This window comes from Sus scrofa, chromosome 10 (assembly GCF_000003025.6).
Source record: "Sus scrofa isolate TJ Tabasco breed Duroc chromosome 10, Sscrofa11.1, whole genome shotgun sequence".
Lineage (NCBI taxonomy): Eukaryota > Metazoa > Chordata > Mammalia > Artiodactyla > Suidae > Sus > Sus scrofa.
The window spans coordinates 40,544,019-40,561,475 of NC_010452.4; positions in this window are offsets into that span (position 1 = coordinate 40,544,019).

Consider the following 17,457-nt stretch of genomic DNA (forward strand, 5'->3'; position numbering starts at 1 on the left):
GGGACCAGCTCCATTTATAAGACTCTAAAGACAGGGAGTTCCCATCATGACTCAACAGTAACCAACCCAACTAGTATCCATGAGGATGTGGGTTTGATCCCTGGCCTTGCTCAGTGGGTTAAAGAGCCAGCATTGCCATGAGCTGTGGTGTAGGTCACAGACGTGGCTCAGATCCTGTGTTGCTGTGGCTGTGGCATAGGCCAGCAGCTACAGCTCTGATTTGACCCCTAGCCTGGGAACTTCCATACGTCACTGGTGTGCTCTAAAAAAATTTTTAAAAGAATCTAAAGCCGGATAAGGACACTGTCTTGAGATTCTTATAAATTATGATTATCTATCTCCAGGGGGGACCTCTGACTCAGGACAGCAGATAAGATCCTGTCACTTTTTATGCCAGCATTTATCACAAGTGGTGGTCAGTATTCTGAGCCTCCTCACTAGATAGCGTGAAAGAGCAACAGAGATGAAATTAATGATGTGACATCCATCAACTCCTCGCTTAACTTATGTTTCAACATAATGAGTTCCTCCAGAAATGTGTCTTGCTGTAAAACATTTGGAGGGAAACACCTGAGATATGAGACGTTATGCTTCTAGGAAAAACAGTGCTCCTGGAAATGGGTCAAGATCTACCCACTTAGAAGAAAAAATTGACATAAGAACAGCAAATATTTTTTTAAGAATTTGCATTCCAAAGGAAGATAAGGAAATGACACAGAAGTAAGCCTTTTGGGAGTTCCTGCTGTGGTGCAATGGAAATGAATCTGACTAGCATCCATGAGGATGAAGGTTTGACCTCTGGGTTCACTCTGTGTGTCAGGGATCCAGCATTGCCGTGAACTGTGGTGTAGGTTGCAAACAAGGCTCGGATCTTGCATGGCTGTGGCTGTGTTGTAGTCCAGCAGCTGAAGCTCCATTTAGACCCCTAGCCTGGGAACTTCCATATGCCATGGGTGTGGCATTAAAAAAAAAAGTAAGTCTTTCATGTGTTTCTGGTGGGGACGTTACAGTAGGTCTGAGTTTTTCTTTAAAATGATAGGTCCCACAGAGGGAGGCAGGATGGTGGAAGAGTAGGGGGACGCGCTCACCCTTTCCCACAAACACAACAACAAAAAAACACATCTACATGTTAAACGACTCACACAGAACAGCAACTAAATGCTGGTGGAAGAACTTAAACTTCCAATAACGGCAAGAATCTCATGACATAACTGGGTAAAACAGGAGAAAAGAGGAGAGTGAGAGAAGGGGAATCAGGACCAGATGGGCCCTCCCAAAAGGGAATTGTGAAGGAGAAAGGGAACCCACACCCTGGAAAGTCAACTAATCAATGGAAAGATGAACAGAGTTGGAGGGATCTCCAGATGCCGAGAAGAGTGCAGCAGTAGGTCTGAGATCTGAAAAGCAGAGTGAGAGCCAAACAGATCATCTGAACTACTGGCACAGTCACCAAAAACTGATACACTCGGGTGCGGCTGGGCACCGAGACCTAGGCTCCAGAGGTTAGTCCCTGGGAGCAGGCTGGGGTTGGTGGTGTGGAGACAGCCTGGGGGACTAAGAAGTGGTTGGTGGGATTGGCAGTGCAGAGACAGCCTGGGGGGCTAAGAAGTAGTGCACCGTGGTTGGAGGGAGCAATACGCTAAGGGCTGGGGAGTGGAAAGCCACAACAGAGGGAACCTGGGAGAAGATCTGGACCCACAGGAGAGACAAGGCACCAGTGTTGGGGAGGGGAGAGGAGGAGGGGTGGGCTGCCACAGAATACTCCTTGCATCCCAGTGAGCATGCTTGCCCACCAGCTAGCAGAGAGCAGTGCTTCCCAGTGCATCCCCCCTACCCTACCCTGTGTGCACCTGACCTGAGGCCACCTACCATGCCAGAGGGCTGGCCTCACCACTTGCTGGAAGCCAACCACTTCCGTGGCTTTCCCCCGCCTGGCCTGCCCGCCCTCTGGAGAGGCTACACTCCCACAGAGCAGCGCCCAGCACCGCCCACCCCTTGGAAGAGCTCCATGGCCCAGAGGCCCAGAAATGCCAGGGTAAGCCCCGCCTGGCCGCGGGAAGTCTGCCTCCATCGTGGTGTGGTCCTGCCAGTTCCAGCTGCCCTGGGGAAGCTCTCCTTTGTCTCCCAGTGGCCCAGCTAGCTGCGCCCACTCTCAGGAGATGCTGCACTCCCACAGAGCAGCTGCCCAGCACTGCCTGACCCCTGGAAGAGCTCTGCAGCCCAGAAATGCCAGGGCAAGCCCTGTCCGGCCACGGGACCTCTGCCTCCATCGCGGTGTGGACCTGCCAGTCCCACCTGCCCTCGGAGAGTCCTCCTTTGCTTCAGAGTGACCCTGCTAGCCCCGCCAACACTCGTGAAATGCCCTGCTGCCTCAAAGAAGACTGGCCAACACCGCCAGCCCTCAGGAAACACTCCACAGTAGTGCCAGGGCAAACCCTGCCCAGCCACGGGGAGTAAACCTCCACCAGGAAATAGAAAATAACAAGCAAGATGAAGAAGCTCAGAAACCATTTCCAGTTAAACCAACAGGGGAACCTACCTAAAGCAGTCAACAGTGAAACAGAGCTTTGCAGTCTGACAGACTTGGAGTTCAAAAGGGAGATAGTGAAAATGCTGAAGGAATTAAAAGACGATATGAACAGTAATGCAGACTCCCTCAGAAAGGAACTAGAAAATATAAGGAGGAGCCAAGAAAAACTGAAAAATTCATTTGCAGAGATACAAACTGGCTAAGGGCACTAAAAACCAGAATGAATAATGCAGAAGAACAAATTAGTGATGCAGAAGATAGAATAATGGAAATCACCCAAACAGGACAGCAGACAGAAAACCAAATGAAAAAACATGAAAGCAATATGAGACCTATGGGATAATATAAAGTGGGCCAATCTATGCATAAAAGGAATTCCAGAAGGAGAAGAAAAAGATAAGGGGATGGAAAATATACTTGAAGAAATTATCGCTGGAAACTTCCCAAATCTAAAGGATACTGATTTCAAGATTCAGGAAGCACAGAGGGTCCCAAACCAGTTGAACCCAAACAGACCCACACCAAGACACATTATATTAAAAATGGCAAAAGTTAATGACAAAGAGAGCATCCTAAAGGCAGCAAGAGAAAACCAAAGTGTCACATATAAGGGAGCCCCCATAAGGCTATCAGCTGATTTCTCTACAGAAACTCTAGGGCCAGGAGGGAATGGCAAGAGATATTTAAAGTGCTGAAAGGAAAAAATATGCAACCCAGAATACTCTATCCAGCAAGAATATCATTTAAAATAGAAGGGGAAATAAAAAATTTCTCCAACAAAAACAAAAAAAAAGCTAAAAGAATACAGCAATGCAAAACCAATTCTAAAAGAAATACTGAAAGGGCTACTCTAAATTTAAAAAAAAAAGAGAGAGAGAGAGAGAGAGAGGAAGAACTAGGATGGAGGAAACCACAATCAGAGAGCTGTCACTCAAATAAGCCAGCATACAGATCTAATCATGAATATGTTTAAAACAAAATAAAATTAAAAAGAAAAAAAGAGACATCGAAATCATAAAATGTGGGCAAGTGAAGTAAGGGAATAAATAGATTCTTTTTTAATTTTCTTTTTTTTAATTTTAGTATGGTAATGAAGTTTTTGAACCTACAGGACTATCAGGCTAAAACACACAATTATAGGAAGGGGTTAACATACTTAAAAAACAGGGCAAGCACAAATCAAAACCAAACATTACATTCACAAAAAAATGAAAAGAAAAATACTCAAGCAGAAAATAATTGGAGACCAACCAACCAAAAAAAGAAAGAACAAATGGAGAATCATAGGATCAACTGGAAAACGAAGTTTAAAATGGCAATAAATAATCATCTATCAATTATCTCCTTAAATGTCAATGGACTGAATGCTCCAATCAAAAGAGACAGAGTGGCTGAGTGGATAAAAAAACAAAGAACTTCAATCTGCTCCTACAAGAAACTCACCTTAGGACAAAGGACACATATAGATTGAAAGTGAGGGAGTGGGAAAAAATATTTCATGCCAATGGACATGACAGGAAAACAGGAGTTGCAGTACTCATATCAGATGAAATAGACTTTAAAACAAAGGCCATAAAGAAAGACAATGAAGGACACTATTTAATGATCAAAGGATCCATTCAAGAAGAGGATATTACTATCATAAACATATACGCCCCAAATATAGGAGCACCGAGATATATACAACAAATATTAATAGACATAAAGGGAGAAATTGAGGGGAATACAATCACAGTAGGAGACTTTAACACCCCACTCATATCAACGAACAGATGCTCTAGACAGAAAACCAATAAAGCAACAGAAATCCTAAAGGAAACAATAGAAAAGTTAGACTTAATTGACATCTTCAGGACACTACATCCAAAACAAATCAGAATATACATTCTTCTCAAGTACTCACAGAACATTCTCAAGACTTGATTACATATTGGGGCACAAAGCTAAGCTCAACAAATTTAGGAGAATAGAAATTATTTCAAGTATCTTCTCTGACCACAATAGTATGAAACTAGAAATCAACCACAGGAAAAGAAATGAGAAAAAACCTACTACATGGAGACTAAACAACATGCTACTAAAAAACCAATGGGTCAATAAGGAAATCAAGAAGGAAATTTAAAAATACCTCAAGACAAACGATAATGAAGGCACAACTTCTCAAAATCTATGGGATGCCACAAAAGCAGTGCTCAGAGAGAAATTCATAGCAATACAGGCCTTCCTCAAAAAAGAAGAAAAATCTCAAATTGACAACTTAACCCACCACCTAAATGAATTAGAAAAACAAACAAACAAACAAACAAACAAACAAAAACCCTAAAGTCAACAGAAGGAAGGAAATCATAAAGGTCAAAGAGGAAATCAATAAAATAGAGATTCAAAAAACAATAGAGAAAACTAATAAAACCAAGAGCTGGTTCTTTGAAAAGGTAAACAAAATTGACAAACCTCTGGCTAGACTCACTAAGAAGAGGAGAGAAAGAACCCAAATAAACAAAATTAGAAATGAAAAAGGAGAAATCATAATGGATACAGCAGAACTACAAAAAACCATGAGAGAATACCATGAACAACTATATGCCAACAAATTTGACAATCTGGAAGAAATGGACAACTTTCTAGAATCTTACAGCCTGCCAAAACTGAATCAAGAAGAAATAGACCAACTGAATAGACAGATCACTAGAAATGAAATTGAATACATCATAAAAACACTCCCTACAAATAAAAGCCCAGGACCAGATGGCTTCACAGGTGAATTCTACCAAACATATAAAGAGGATCTGGTGCCCATCCTCCTTAGACTTTTTCAAAAAGTTTAAGAAGAAGGAACACTCCCAAAGACATTCTATGACTCCACCATCTCCCTAATTCCAAAACCAGACAAAGATACCACCAAAAAAGAAAACTATCAGCCAATATTTTTGATGAATATAGATGCAAAAATTCTCAACAAAATTCTAGCCAACTGAATCCAACAATATATCAAAAAGATCGTACACCATGACCAGGTGGGATTCATCCCAGGTTCACAAGGATGGTTCAACATATGCAAATTAATCAACATCATACACAACATTAACAAAAGAAAAGTCAAAAACCATATGATCATCTCAATAGATGCAGAAAAAGCATTTGACAAAGTCCAACCTCCACTGATGATAAAAACTCTCACCAAAGTGGGTATAGAGGGAATATTCCTTCACTTAATCAAAGCTGTCTATGACAAACCCACAGCAAATATAATACTCAATGGAGAAAAATCAAAAGCCTTCTCACTCAAATCTGGAAGAAGACAGGGATGCCCACTCTCACCACTGCTATTCAACATAATTTTGGAAGTCCTAGCCACAGCAATTAGACAAACAAAAGAAATAAAAGGCCTCCAAATAGGAAGAGAAGAGATAAAACTCTCACTGTATGCAGATGACATGATACTATACATAGAAAACCCTAAGGACTCAATCCAAAAACCACTTGAACTGATTAACAAATTCAGCAAAGTAGCAGGATATAAGATATATGCCCAGGAGTAGGATTGCTGGATCATATGGTAGCTGGATAGAGTTTTCTGAGGAAACTCCATACTGTTTTCCATAGAGGTTGTGAAGTCAGCAACATTTAACCTCAGTGTGGTCAAAACCCAGGACTGAAGGTAGGCATGGTACATCCTTACCCTGTGTCTACCCACACAGAGAGACCCTGGATAGAAAGAGTATGCCAGACAAACACTGGTTATGTTTGCCAGTGTTTCCCAGACAAACACAAGCAGTCAGATATGTGTAGACGTCTAGTCTAAGGAACTGGCCTATGTGGTTGGGGAGGCTTCAAAGTTCACAAACTGGAGAACCAGAAGAACCAAAGTTCTGGTCCGAAGGCTGGCAGGCTTGAAAGCCAAGAACTGATGTTTCAGTTCACATCTGAAGGCGGGAAAAGACCAATGTCCCAGCTCAAGGTAGTGAGGCGGAGGTTTTCTCTAACTCAGTCTTTTGTTCTATTCAGTCTTCAACTGATTGGATGAGGCCCACCCACACAGGGGCGGGCCATCTGCTTTAGTCAGTTACTGATTTAAATGCTAATCATATCCAGAAACATCCTTGCAGACACACCCAGAATATCTCACCAAATATTTGGCCCAGTCAAGTCAAGTTGACTGGCCTGCAGCCCAGTCAAGTTGACACAGAACCTTAACCATTTCAAGGAGCCTGATTCTTTGGAACAAATAGGTCCTATCTGTCTGAAAGCCTCCTGTCCTCTTCAAAGCTGCCCCTTAAGCAGTCTTTTTTTTATTTTCTTTTTGGCCACGCCCACAGCACATGGACATTCCAGGGTCTGGGATCAAACCTGCGACCCAAGCAACAGCAGTGACAATGCCAGATCCTGAACCCACTGAGCCACAGGGAACTCCTCAGCCATCTTGGCAGTTCTGAAGATAATGGCTGGTCTTCCCTAAGCACATGCTGATGCCAGAAAATGTCCAGGTACAGCCCACGGACTCCCCTGACCCTCACCACCACTCTGTAAAGGGGGTTCTATTACTCTCTTCATCTTATGGATGACAAAACCGAGGCACCGAGTCTCAGATGGCACAAGAAGTAAGGAAAGGAGCTGGGATTGCCATCCAGCCCATCTCGTACTTGGTCCCAAATGCCTCTCATTCTGTCCCCTGAATTAAGGCCTCTCCTATAAGGCTTCCACAGTGCATCATGCATCTTTAACTTCTTTATTTTTTAAGATTTTTAGATTTTTTTCCACTATGGTTGATTTGCAATGTTGTGCCAATTTCGGCTGTACAGCAAAATGACCCAGTTATACATATGCATACATTCTTTTTCTCACATTATCCTCCATCGTGTTCCATCACACGTGACTAGATAGAGTTGCCTGTGCTATACAGCAGGATAATATTGCTTATCCACGCCAAATGCCATAGTTTGCATCGCATCTGTAAGTAACTTCTTTTGCAGAAGCATAGTCAGGGTGTGCGAAACTGATTACCCCTTGAAGGTGTGTGTGTGTGTGTGTGTAAATGAGATAAGAGTGGAGGTAAACAGAATCAAAAATAGAAGAGAAGGAGAGGGAGTGAGAGAGAAGATGAAGAAGAAGATGCCAAAGGGGAAAGGGGGGGGAGATGGAGGGGGGAGGGGGAGGGAGAAAGGAAGGAGGAGGGGGAAGGGAATAAGATGGGGGAAGGGAGGGAGACAGGAGGGGGAAGGAAAGGGGGAGAGAAATGAGGAGCAGGGGGGAGAAGAGGAGGGGGAGACAGAAGAAGAGGGAGGGAAGGGAGAAGAAGGATGGGGAGGGGAGGGAAATTAGGCGAGAGCAGGGAGGGGAGGGAGGGAGAAGAAGGAGGGGAAGGAGGCAGAGAAAAGAAGGAGAAAGAGGGAGGAGGAGAAGGGGTGACAAGGATGAGGAGAGGAGGAGGAGGAAGAAGGGGGAGGGGAATGAGCGGGGTGGGGGGGGAGAAGAAGGAAGGGGAGGGGAGAAGGAGGAATGGGGAGGGGAAGGGAGGAGGGGAAGAGGAAAGCCAGCTGCTAGAGACCAGGACCCCAGACAAGCCAGGCAGGGGAGGTGGGAAGAGAGGGGGCAGAGCTGCCGAGAAGGGGCGAGGAGGGCAGGGAAGCGTGACTCTCGCGGGTTACTGCTTCCCAGGCTCCAGATCCTCGGGCTTGAGCCCAGTGTGCCCCGCAGTCATTATTTCTGCTGCAACAAAGATGAAAGTCACCGGAACGTGCTGAACTCTGCCGGCTAAGTCCTCTGGGCTTTATGAGACTTGCCTTTGCTCCGACGTTGAGGAAAGGCTTCAGCCCAAGTCCATTAAGCAAATTAAAAAGCAGGAGAAAAATAAACAGAGATTGATGTAGATAGCAGTTTTATGAGGCAGTGAGTTCTGACAAAGCTCCAGGCCATTACTTAGACGCTTGGATTCCCAGCCCTCAAAATCTCTTCAGATCGCTTCTCTCCAAGAAACCCCGCCGGTGGTCATAAAAGAAAGCTTAATAGGATTTTTTTCCCTACTGAGACAAGGGCTGGTGCAAACTATTGCAAAAAAATATCCACATTGTTTCTCAGTAGAGGTCCCGACACCAAGCCATTTGTCTCCAAGCAGATTAAGTAATACATCCAATACTGCCATATATGTAATAGTGTATGTGTGGGTGTGGGTGTGATGTTTGGACCTCAAATGAAACCAGGCTACATTAATATGAATAGCACACTCACCCCAAATAGAAATTTGTGTGTTAGAGAATCACTGTAAACTCAGATCTTTTTGTGATGATTAGTCGTATCTGAAAAACAAGACATTTGTATCATGTTCCAGGTCTTTAATAATGCATGTCCAGAAAAGACATATATCACATCCAAAATGTACAAAGTTTCATGCATGGGCCCGCGATACACACGAAGATGGACCAAAGATCTACATTCAAATCATCTTCCTCGCATATGATTTTGTGAAATTATTTTAGACCCCAAATCAAGCCACTGTTGGACTTGGTCTCCAAGACAAGGTATATTCCCTCCGAGCAATGATTCTGCACTCTGCGCATCTTTTCCTCAGCGGCAGCAGGGATGAAGCCAGCCTTAGATTTTCCATCTCACATTCTGAGGCAGATTTAGAGGCTTGCTTACTCAGCTTACTCACCTCACCCTGAGGTTATGGAAACAGAGACTGGTGCCAGCCCCGCTCTCTGCTCTCCGCACCACACCTGCACCCTCCGTTTCTTCCCCGGGACCCAGGGCAGCAGAAGGTGGGCGGCGTGATGTCTAAGTACAAATTTAGTCCTTGGATTTTCCTAAGCCAAGTAGCTGCTGCCTTTCCAAACATCTTACTTATGTTTGTTTGTTTGTTTCTTAGGGCCAGACCCATGGCATATGGACGTTCCCAGGCTAGGGGTTGAATTGGCGCTGCAGCTGCCAGCCATTGCACAGCTGTGGCAACGCAGGATCTGAGCCGCATCTGGGACTTAGACCACAGCTCATAGCAATGCTGGATCCTTAACCACGGAGTGAGGCCAGGGATCGAATCAGCATCCTCATGGATACCAGTCGGGTTCGTTTCCACGGAGCCGTAACAGGAATTCCCCCAAACATCTTACATTTTATTTTATTTTATTTTATTTTATTTTGTCTTTTTGCTATCCCTTTGGGCCGCTCCCGCGGCATATGGAGGTTCCCAGGCTAGGGGTTGAATCGGAGCTGCAGCCACCGGCCCACACCAGAGCCACAGCAACGTGGGATCTGAGCCGCGTCTGCAACCTACACCACAGCTCACGGCAACGCCGGATCGTCAACCCACTGAGCAAGGGCAGGGACCGAACCGCAACCTCATGGTTCCTAGTCGGATTCGTTAACCACTGCACCACGACGGGAACTCCCACATCTTACATTTTAAAAGGCGTGGTCTTTCCAAATACTGCAAAATTCTTGACATCCAAATATCTTCGGCCTTTGCTTTATACTGCATGTGTGTAGGCATAATTACAGTAATATTTCCAGACAATTTTGGGGGGAAGAAAAACAAACCTATGTCATCAAAACACAGAAGTGTTTGCAAAACTGTTATACAGTATTTTTTAAAAAAAAAAAGAAAAAAATAAAGTTGTAATAATTTTTGAAGTTCCCGTCATGGCGCAGTGGTTAACGAATCTGACTAGGAACCATGAGTTTGCAGGTTCAATCCCTGGCCTTGCTCAGTGGGTTAAGGATCTAGCATTGCCATGAGCTGTGGTGTAGGTTGCAGACGCGGCTCGGATTCCGTGTTGCTGTGGCTCTGGCATAGGCCGGCGGCTATGGCTCCGATTCGACCCCTAGCCTGGGAACCTCCGTATGCCACGGAGTGGCCCTAGAAAAGGCAAAAAGACAAAAAAAAAAAAAATTAAAGTTGTAATAATTTTTAATACCTAAAAGACCATACTTATCTATTACGTGAAGTTAGTTACAAGGAGAATGTCTTTAAAACGTAAAGGACTAGGAGTTCCCTGGTGGCTCAGGGGGTTAAGGGTCCAGCTTTATCACTGCTGCAGCTCTGATCGCCCAGGGATCAGGTTTGAGCCCAGGAACCTCTTTGTGCCAAAAAAAAAAAAAAAAACCAAAACCAAAAACCATAAAGGACCAGATCTCCCTTGGCCAAATTAAATGTGATTCTTCTTTCTAGCAGGATACAGAAAAGGCGTAAGTAGTTTAAATGTAAAGAAAGCTTAACCTCATTTTTTGCCAACCATTTTAGTATCTCCTTCTTTGAAATATTTTACAAGTGCTGTCTTAACAACAAAATGGGCCAATTCAGGCTTCTCCTATTGCCTACCTTTCCCATTAGCTAGTGGGGATATTAACATCCAGGAAAATGCATGGAGTGTGTACATAAACCAAAGACAGGAGGTTCAAATATTCCACAAACCATGTTACCACTCAAAGGAAAAACATAAAAGATCAAGAGTTTCCCCAAATCCCCAAATGAAATTAGAGATAATCAGCTCCTGGAAGTGCCCATGATTTTTAACATCCATGGAAAGCTTGCTTGAGTTCATATCGAGTATTATTACCACATCTGGGTTAGCGAGTGGAATTTCCATGCAATCTTGGATCCTCCATTTTTCTCATGTAACCTCATTAGTGGTACAAACTCTTCCATGAAAACCTATCCAGATATGCAAGCAGCGTTATCTTTCCATCAAAAGATGTGGATGGCAAAGTGTAAACTCCCAGGTCATGTCATACGGAAGTATCCAGAAAGCGAGCAGCTGGTTAGGTGGAAGTACCGTATGGTATCAGGCAGATACCATGCTTAATAATAAGTAGATAAGCAGATACTACTGCTTAATAACAGGAGGTGAGGAGAGATGGGCGCCAGCCTTCCGAGCACTCAGGGGTGGAGGTGGGGGCAGAGGGTTCTAAGAGATGGTGAAAGAAATGACAATTTCTAAGGGATACAGAACGGCCTCAATCTAGATCAACCACTGTGAACAGAAGTATACTCCCCCATTAACTGTATAAAGGATATTGGGCAACCGCAATAATAAGTCTTTTTTTTTTTTTTTTTTTTTTTTTTTTTTTTTTTTTTTTTTTTTTTTTTGCCTTTTGGGGCTGCACCTGTGGCATATGGAGGTTCCCAGGCTAGGGGTCTAATCCAGAGTTACAGCTGCTGGCCTGCACCACAGCCACAGCCATGCTGGATCCTTAATCCACTGAGTGAGGCCAGGGATCGAACCCGCAGCCTCATGGTCCCTAGTCGAATTCGCTTCTGCGCCCCCACAATGGCAACTCCAAGTAAGTAGTTCTTGCTTAGAAGTCTGCTGGATGATTGCTATGTTCGGAAAGGAGAGGGAGTTCCCGCTGTGGCTTAGCGGTAGTGAACCCGACTAGAATCCATGAGGGCTCGGTTTGATCCCTGGCCTTGCTCATTGGGTTAAGGATCTAGTGTTGCATAGGTCAAAGATGTGGTTTGGATCTGGTGTTGCTGTGGCTGTGGCGAAGGCCAGCAGCTGCAGCTCCAATTTGACCCCTAACCTGGGGACTTCCATGTGCTGCAGGTGCGGCCATAAAAAGAAAAAAGAAATTAGTGATGTTGAGCATCTTTTCGTGTGCTTTTTGGGCATCAATCTGTCTTATTTTGATCTTCTGTTTATTTTTTATTGTTTCTTTCTTGATTAGGAAAAACTAAAAATAGAGCTACCATATGATCCTACAATCCCACCCCTGAGCATATGTCCAAAGAAAACCATGATTCAAAAAGATACATGTACTTCTATGTTCATAGCAGCACTATTTACCAAGACGCGGAAGCAACCTAAATGTCTTGACAGTTGAGTGGATAAAGAAGATATGGTGTATATACACAATGGAATATTACTCAGCCATAAAAAAGGATGGAATCATGACATTTGCAGCGACATGGATGGACATAGAAGTTATCACACTAAGTGAAATAAGCCAGACAAAGAAAGACAAATACCATAGATATCACTTTTATAGAGACTCTAAGAAGGTGGTACAAATGAACGTATTTACAAAACAGAAATAGACTCACAGACGTAGAAAACAAACTCATGGTTACCAAAGGGAAAGTGGATGGGGGCGGGATAAATTAGGAGTTTGGGATTAACAGATACACACTACTCCATATAAAATAGACAACCAACAAGGACCTACTTGTACAGAACAGGGAACTATACTCAATATTCTGTAATAACCTATAAGGGGAAAGAATCTGAAAAAGGATGGATATATGCATCTCTACAACTGTGTCACTTTGCTGTACACCTGAAACTAACACAACATTGTAAGTCAACTACAATTTAAAAAAAAAAAAACAAGTAAAATAAAAATTTTAAAAAAGGTGAGTGATGACTTCTATTGTCAATGATGATATGAGCTGGTTTGTGGAGAGCTGCATCCCATGATTAAATGGTAACTTATTGTGATTGGTTTTTACTCTGAACTTCTGTAGATATGTCCTATTAACTCAATATGTATTAAGCTCTGACTAGGTGCCAGGCACGGAGAGACCTTTCCTTACGGCAAGAAACACACAAGTATTATTCAACAAACACTTACTGAATGCTTACTTGGAACGAAAACTTTGTGCTGTGCAATAAAATGCAGCAAGGAAATGCTTCAGGCCTCATCTTTCTTGTATTTTTTCTATGTCCAGAAGTTCCTGGGTTAGGGGTCTAATCAGAGCTGGAGTTGCAGGCCGACCCCACAGCCATGGGCAACAACAGACCCGAGCCACATCTGGGACCTACACCTCAGCTTGCCAAAAATGCTGTATCCTTAACCCACTGAGCATGACCAGGGATTGAACCTGCATTCTCACCGACACTATGTCAGGTTCTCAACCTGCTGAGACAGAAGGGGAACTCCAAGGCCTCATCTTTCTAATCAGTAAAAGAAGGTTCTATTCTGTGGCCATTCTAGAGTGTCTTTCTGGTTGGAAAATTTTTCTTCATGTTGAATGGCTTTATTATTTGTTTATAAATAGTTTGTTTCTCATGTGTAAACTTCAAGAATCTATATTTGTTATTGCAAAGTTGCCTGGATCTAAATTATACATTAGATGGAGTTCCCACTGTGGCACAGTGGAAACGAATCTGACTAGTATTCATGAGGATGCGGGTTCAATCCCTGGCCTCACTCAGTGGGTTAAGGATCCAGCATTGCCATGAGCTGTGGTGTAGGTCATAGGTGCAGCTCAGTTCTGGTGTGGCTGTGGCTGTGGCTAAGCCAGGAGCTGCAACTCTGGTTCAACCCCTAGCCTGGGACCTTCCATATGCTGCGGGTGCAGCCCCCAAAAGCAATATATATATATATATATATATATATATACACACACACATTAGAAAGGTCACCAGACAATTCCGGTCTCACCATGGGAGCCCGCCAGCATGACAATGAAGATAAACGTTAGCTGGAATTTTAAGCACATGCTTACAAGTTACTGCAGACCTCAGATACAATAAATAAATGACAGCAAGGAATTGAGATCTTTAGGATTATTCCCATAAAACTTCTTCCCCCCCCCCTTACAAGTGGCAACATAACCAGGAGTCCAGGGGAGGTGGGGCCCTCCTTTTGGAGGACACATTCAAGGCTAGAGCTAGTTTGGTTGGGGCCTCCATACCCCAGTCATCTGGCTCCCAGAAAGGATCATTTTGCCATTGACAGCGGCCAGCAGTTGTCAGCCAGGGAGCCTTCTGATTTTTCTTGTCCTGAGAGTGCAGAGTTGGATGACATGCTGGAAAAAGTCATGCCACACAGACATTTTCCTTTCAAGAAGGGAAGAGGAGTTCAGCCACAGTGCAAGTTCTTTCTGCGTTTATCTTGGACTTTAAAAAAAAGTGAGAAGTGGTGATAACAGGACACACTGAAATCTGAGAGTGGAAATGGGGAAAGTTTGCAAAGAAGATGGCAGAGAAACTAGCTACCAATAGGTGGGCATTTGCGGGGGTCGGGGGAGGGGAGCAGGAATTTGATGGGGAGGACTAAACATTCACACACACAGGTCCTCCCAGGGTTAGAGTGACTGACTGCCACAAAATTTAGCTGAAGTGTATTTCATGGAGTGATCAATGTCATCCCCTGGTCCTAAACCCAGCCTGAAGGATTTGGGAGGATTTTGAACACTGAAGCCCTTTCATGATGCATTAGGCAAATGTCAAGGAATTGGGAGTTCCCATTGTGGTTCAGCGGTAATGAATCTGACGAGTATCCACGAGGATACAGTTCAATCCCCGGCCCTGCTCAGTGGGTTAAGAATCCGGTGCTGCCATAAGCTCTGGCGTAAGTCACAGAAGCAGCTTGGATCTGGCGTTGCTGTGGCTGTGGGCAAGATTTGAGTGGCATGAAAGAGGCACAGAGGCTTCACGTCCTATCCACACAGGAGCCTCCAGGTAGGGCCGAGGGCTGCAGGAAAGAGCTAGCTACCCGTGGCTGAGCAGGCTCCATAGTAGCCCTTCCTAACATTTTGGAATTTCCAGATTTCTTTGAGAATTTGGTCAAATCTAGAGTCTATCCCTGAAACAAACAAGCACACACTAACATCTGACATCACCAGGGCACCTTTGTCAAAACGCAGCATCAGTACAAGGCATTAACCACAGGCACCATTCAGATTTCATCAGTTTTACTGCTAGGGTCCTTTCTCTATTCCCAGATCCAATCCAGGACACCGCATTAGTTTAATCACCAAATCTCCATCTCTCCTGGTCGGCGACAGTTCCTCGGTCTGAGTCTTCATGACTTTGATGGTGCTGGTCAGGTACTTTGTAGAATGTCCTTCATCAGGGGTGTGGCTTATATTCTCATCATCAGACTGGAACGTGGATGATGGGGAAGAAAGCCACAGAGGTAAGTGCCCTTCTCGTCACATCACGTCAGGTGCAACAGAAGGTGATGCATCACTGATGAGGTCAACTTTCATCCCTGGCTAAGGTGGAGCCCACCAGGTTTTTCCACTGTAAAGTCACTTCTCCACCCACCCCCATACTCCATCTGTTGGAAGTAAGTCAATATATCCAGCCGCTCCTCAAAAGCAGGAGGACCCAGCTCCACTTCCTAGAGGGGGGATTATCTACATAGATTATTTAGAATTCTTCTGTAAGTAAGATGTGTCCCTTCTCCCCATGTGTTTATTTATTCAATCATGTATTTATATCAGTATGCTCTATAGATATTTATCTTATCCTCTGAGATATAATGTAATCCTATAGTTATTTGGCTGCTCAAGTTGTCCCAGCTCCGGCCGTTGGAAGTTCTTTCAGTTTGGCTCCTCTGTCTCTTTGATATATTAACCCCTCTCTCTCTCCTTCTCTCTCTCTCTGTCTGTCTCTCCCTCTGTCTCTCCTACTTTCTCTCTCCTTTTAAGCCCTCCCTTAATTTTTAGCAGGCACATTTTGCATTTTCCCCTCTCCAGCCCAGGGAAAGAAACCCAGTTGAAAGAAGCCAACTTTCCCAGGAGTCCTGGTTTCCTTTCCTGGAGAATAGAGCTAGAAGCAAGATCTGGGTCCTATGTGTGTGTGCTTGTTCCTGGGAGTTAACGTTTTCCAGGTCCTCTCAAAAGACTGAGGAAGAGCACCAAATCCTAACCACTGGACCCCAGGGAGTGCAGACTATTGCATTTGGAGTGGATAAGCAATCAGAGCCTGCTGTACAGCACAGGGAACTCTATTCAATCACTTGTGATGGAACATGATGGAGGATAATGTGAGAAAGAGAATGTGTGTATATATATATGTATATATGCATGTATAACTAGGTCACTTTGCTATACAGCAGAAATGGACAGAACATTGTAAATCAACGATAATAAAAATTTGTTTTTTAAAAAAGGCAGAGCAAAGGAACAAATGTACATATACTAACCCATGTATACATGCATACACATATTTATTTATCTACTTGTCAAATAGAGGAGATATACATATATGCATATCTAATAGATACACTGAAGATAAGGAAAAATGTAGGTAGGTGTTTAGACATGAATGTGGGCATATGTGTGTATACATGTGCATATCTATCAGAAGATGGATGGTGGAGTTCCCGTTGTGGCTCAATGGTTAATGAGTCTGACTAGGAACCATGAGGTTTCGGGTTCGGTCCCTGGCCTCGCTCAGTGGATTAACGATCCGGCATTGCCGTGAGCTGTGATGTAGGTCACAGACACGGCTCGGATCCCAAGTTGCTGTGGATGTGGTGTAGGCTGGCGGCTATAGCTCTAATTGGAACCCTAGCCTGGGAACCTCCATATGCTGCGAGTGCAGCCCCAGAGACGACCAAAAAAAAAAAAAAAAAAGATGGATGGATAGATAGGTAGATAGATGGATAGCTAGCTACCTAGCTAGCTAGCTAGCTAGATAATCTCTGACTCTAATCCAGGTTTATTCCAGCCTTCTTCTTTTGCTTATTTATAAATTCTTCTTCTAAGAGTAGGGAACCGACTTCCATTACCCATAGTTTATTTACTCATTTTGTTAACGCTTGCTTACATGTAAAGTAAGAATTTCTAAACTTCTACCCCCTTGAGAAACTAGTGTACTAACTACAGTGTTGATATGCAGCTTTTTTCTTCTTTGACTTAGATATTCAGCCAAAACACTGTTTTCCAAAATTACCTAGATCGGTGGTGACTCTTTTTCCACTCCCTTCAATGAGACTATGTCATACATTTGGAATACAGTTAGGTTTCTTTTTGACAGTCTGCATTCTGTCCTGGGAAGCCCTAACATCTTGGTTGATTTTTTATTTTATTTTTGTTTTTTGTTTTTTTAAAGGTTTTTATTTTTTCCATTACAGTTGCTTTATAACATTGTCTGTCTTTAAATTAAAAACCGTGCTCCACAAAGAATGAACTTTGTGCACTTTTGTGGTGCACAGTTCTATGGGTTTTAACAAATTCATTGAGTCATGTATCCATGACCCCA